Below are 5,000 nucleotides of genomic sequence, written 5' to 3'. Positions count from 1 at the left end.
ACCCCTATAACATGCGTTTCATGAAGAGTTATCTCCAATATGCGACATTCCCGCTGTCCCTATACATGAGCTGCGGGCTGTACCAGTTACGAGCTAGAGACGCGACCGCGTTGCTCTCTGTACGAATGCCGATGCTGAGCGGTCAGCTAGGAGGCGCTCCATCCATGTCGGTACCGGTGAGCGTTGCACTCGCAGTCGCAAGAACGTACGGCAAGTATATTACCTGGAAGAGTCAATGACAGTCCACGCCCCCCTGCGTGGGAAGAGTCTTTCTAGGCCATGACCCACCGGAAGGGCGCAGCGTCCCCCACCCCAGACATGTGACGTCACACCATCGGTATTGACGACTAGACTGATTCCTTATAATCATTTGCCATACACCGGTGGAAGCTGCCGAGACGAGTAACTACATAGCGGGCTCGCCGTGTCACTAATGTACAGAGATACAACAGTTTCGACTGGAACCGGATTAAACGTATACACGGCGCTGATTAGTAATAGATAGAGCCATCAGAATACAGATAATGTATACAACTGTCCGTATACATGCTGAAAGACTCTGCTCACAATCACAACCACACGTCAGCCACACACCCTTATCACGCACTACTCTCTGCCTGTAACACGCACACAGACAATATGTAAGCACCAGCATGGAACAACACCCAGTGCATCCTCTCCGCCACATTAGACAATCCACACTGTCATAACCAGACTGGGAGGTCCACTCAGAAAACAGAATATCCCACCCACCCGACAACCACCATTGCTCAGCCAAGCCACCAACACCCACACATGTCCTACACAGGGGTGCACCCAACATCACAATACTGCCTCCTCTCACAGCACACAAACAATGGCAGGAATGAAAGACACAGGTCTGCCACAAGCATGGAATGAGAGCGCCGCCTGTCATGAGCCAAAGGTGCATCCTGACGTGGCAAATCAGATGATGCCGCAGGCATCCACTTACTATAATCACAATCAACAAACCGGCCGCCCCGCCCCGCCCCCCATTAAACCTTTCCTTACAACAATGTGTACCTTAACCTAACCTATATCGTACCGTAACCTAACCTATATCGTACCGTAACCTAACCTATGTCGTACCGTAACCTAACCTATGTCGTACCGTAACCTAACCTATGTCGTACCGTAACCTAACCTATGTCGTACCGTAACCTAACCTATGTCGTACCGTAACCTAACCTATGTCGTACCGTAACCTAACCTATGTCGTACCGTAACCTAACCTATGTCGTACCGTAACCTAACCTATGTCGTACCTTAACCTAACCTATGTCGTACCTTAACCTAACCTATGTCGTACCTTAACCTAACCTATGTCGTACCTTAACCTAACCTATGTCGTACCTTAACCTAACCTATGTCGTACCTTAACCTAACCTATGTCGTACCTTAACCTAACCTATGTCGTACCTTAACCTAACCTATGTCGTACCTTAACCTAACCTATGTCGTACCTTAACCTAACCTATGTCGTACCTTAACCTAACCTATGTCGTACCTTAACCTAACCTATGTCGTACCTTAACCTAACCTATGTCGTACCTTAACCTAACCTATGTCGTACCTTAACCTAACCTATGTCGTACCTTAACCTAACCTATGTCGTACCTTAACCTAACCTATGTCGTACCTTAACCTAACCTATGTCGTACCTTAACCTAACCTATGTCGTACCTTAACCTAACCTATGTCGTACCTTAACCTAACCTATGTCGTACCTTAACCTAACCTATGTCGTACCTTAACCTAACCTATGTCGTACCTTAACCTAACCTATGTCGTACCTTAACCTAACCTATGTCGTACCTTAACCTAACCTATGTCGTACCTTAACCTAACCTATGTCGTACCTTAACCTAACCTATGTCGTACCTTAACCTAACCTATGTCGTACCTTAACCTAACCTATGTCGTACCTTAACCTAACCTATGTCGTACCTTAACCTAACCTGTATTGCGCCTTAACCTAACCTGTATTGCGCCTTAACCTAACCTGTATTGCGCCTTAACGTAACCTGTATTGCGCCTTAACGTAACCTGTATTGCGCCTTAACGTAACCTGTATTGCGCCTTAACGTAACCTGTATTGCGCCTTAACGTAACCTGTATTGCGCCTTAACGTAACCTGTATTGCGCCTTAACGTAACCTGTATTGCGCCTTAACGTAACCTGTATTGCGCCTTAACGTAACCTGTATTGCGCCTTAACGTAACCTGTATTGCGCCTTAACGTAACCTGTATTGCGCCTTAACGTAACCTGTATTGCGCCTTAACGTAACCTGTATTGCGCCTTAACGTAACCTGTATTGCGCCTTAACGTAACCTGTATTGCGCCTTAACGTAACCTGTATTGCGCCTTAACGTAACCTGTATTGCGCCTTAACGTAACCTGTATTGCGCCTTAACGTAACCTGCATTGCGCCTTAACGTAACCTGTATTGCGCCTTAACGTAACCTGTATTGCGCCTTAACGTAACCTGTATTGCGCCTTAACGTAACCTGTATTGCGCCTTAACGTAACCTGTATTGCGCCTTAACGTAACCGATATTGCGCCTTAACGTAACCTATATTGCGCCGTAACGTAACCTATATTGCGCCGTAACGTAACCCACATTGCCCCTTAACGTAACCCACATTGCCCCTTAACGTAACCCACATTGCCCCTTAACGTAACCCAACACACGTTGGGCCTTAACCCAACACACGTTGGGCCTTAACCCAACACACGTTGGGCCTTAACCCAACACACGTTGGGCCTTAACCCAACACACGTTGGGCCTTAACCCAACACACGTTGGGCCTTAACCCAACACACGTTGGGCCTTAACCCAACACACGTTGGGCCTTAACCCAACACACGTTGGGCCTTAACCCAACACACGTTGGGCCTTAACCCAACACACGTTGGGCCTTAACCCAACACACGTTGGGCCTTAACCCAACACACGTTGGGCCTTAACCCAACACACGTTGGGCCTTAACCCAACACACGTTGGGCCTTAACCTGCTCTGTAATTGTCATACGACGCGTTAAATTAGTGTAGTGTTGCCTAACTGCAACCCCCGCAATATAGTTTGCTACTCGCACTGCCCGGTCCCCAGTGTATCGCTTCATGTTAAACACCTTGCAGCTATACACTGTAATGTGGATGGCAGCAGGACGTACATGCTCAATGCCCTTTGCAGTTGTTCATTGGCATTTGCAGTTGTTCATTGGCATTCGCATGTGCGAAGCACTTAGCCTACGCTGTGGTACGGCCTGTGTCAACTGTCCGCTGATGTTGTACGTCCAAATCACACACTGTACTGCTCATTGGTCCTCATGTACTGAATGATACATCGTGGTACATGTGACCGTACAACGACTGCGCCAACAACGGCGAACCATGCGGTCCAAATGTTGTGCACTCAGCTACGTGTCGTCTCCCTATAAGAGCTGGATTGCAGTGTGGTATGCCCTGGATGGCGATCAGCATGAGCCGTCTGTTGATGTAGTGGCGCGTGTTGTCAGACGTAGTCGTCTCTTCTCACACACCGTGATAGCATGGTGCACTGCGTTCCACATCTGCGACATGCGACAGAGGCCGGTTGACAGTCGTTCGCGCAATGGACATCGCATACGTACGGGGGCCACCTTCCACGTGTTCGCGAAGCGTGCACATGTTGTTGCGTGTATGTGGGCAGACATAGTGTGTCGTGACACCTGACACAGGCATGCAACAATCGTTGAATTTGCAAATGGCGATGGACGCCTACGTTTGCTGGTGACGTTATGCAAATGAACAACTGGTAAACCGTTGTGGTGCGGTTGTTCTCGCTAGAGGTGAATCAGTGATGGCGACGATCGGTTGAGCTACCAACCGGTTGTTCCAGCGATACCCACCATGCCCACGAACGTGAATGGCATCTGGGTGTGAAGCGATACGCGGCGGTGGCTGGGTGGGACCGTCCCCGGCCGGTGAGGGGGGGCCTCCCGGCGTGCTGGCCGCGCGGTGCGTGGGCGCACGCGCTACAGCCGGCTGGTGGGGGCGGCCAGTGGCAGGCGCGCCGGCCGACGGAGGCGGCAGGCGGCGCAGCTGCGCGCCGGCGCACCCTGCACGCGGCGCCGTGCGGCCAAAGTAGGTCCTCGCGGGCCCGGTGCGAAGCGCGGTGGACATCTGCAGTGTGCTGGTCCGATTGAGGACTGTGTGCGCTGAGGATGCGCCGCCGCCCGGCGCTCGGCGCCGCGACGCCGTCTGCTGCTCGGTCGCCTCTGCGGTTCTCGCAGGTGGTTTGTATCGCAGCTGTGCGGACGTGTTGGCGCGTGCGCTGTGCTGGGAGAGTTCGCTTCGGCACCCAAGTGGGGCTTTTGTCCTTCTGTGGCGCTGGCGTTGGAGCTGCCGGTCACCGTAGGTGGCGCGTGTTGTCTCCCGCCGGCAATGCCACGACAGCACGCTCCCGGGCCTCTGTCGGCAGCGGCAAGCTCAGTTGGGAGCACGGGTGGTCGCACCTAAAGCGTCTACTCGCCAAACTCCGGGCGATTGCGCCTCTCTCGAACCCGACCAAGTACTTAGGACGGCGCTGCGCGCCGCCGGGACCTGAGAGGGTTTCGAGGTGTATTGTGCAGGGGAGCTCAGCCTCCTCCTGTTTGCAGAATAATTGAGCGGACGCTTGCGTGTTCGCGCGGGCCCCCGGGACACACTCCCGGGCGGCCGGCTGCTCAGCTCTAGTTGACGCAGCTCCCTGGTTGATCCTGCCAGTAGTCATATGCTTGTCTCAAAGATTAAGCCATGCATGTCTCAGTACAAGCCGCATTAAGGTGAAACCGCGAATGGCTCATTAAATCAGTTATGGTTCCTTAGATCGTACCCACATTACTTGGATAACTGTGGTAATTCTAGAGCTAATACATGCAAACAGAGTCCCGACCAGAGATGGAAGGGACGCTTTTATTAGATCAAAACCAATCGGTCGGCTCGTCCGGTCCGTT

The 5,000-nt window shown here is 51.9% G+C and overlaps 1 non-coding gene across 1 annotated transcript in view; it reads left to right on the top strand.

Moving 5' to 3' along the window:
- The first annotated feature begins 4,750 nt into the window (after window positions 1-4,750).
- The window catches only part of LOC124575261, a 1,910-nt gene continuing 1,660 nt past the window's right edge, over window positions 4,751-5,000 (top strand). Inside the window, exon 1 of the ribosomal RNA XR_006972373.1 lies at window positions 4,751-5,000. This exon is cut by the window's right edge and continues 1,660 nt beyond it. This is a non-coding gene — a ribosomal RNA (small subunit ribosomal RNA).

The sequence above is a fragment of the Schistocerca americana genome, unplaced genomic scaffold (assembly GCF_021461395.2).
Source record: "Schistocerca americana isolate TAMUIC-IGC-003095 unplaced genomic scaffold, iqSchAmer2.1 HiC_scaffold_229, whole genome shotgun sequence".
Taxonomy (NCBI): Eukaryota; Metazoa; Arthropoda; class Insecta; order Orthoptera; family Acrididae; genus Schistocerca; species Schistocerca americana.
The sequence above is the reverse complement of the archived record's forward strand: the minus strand, read 5'-3'. Positions and strand labels throughout refer to the sequence as shown.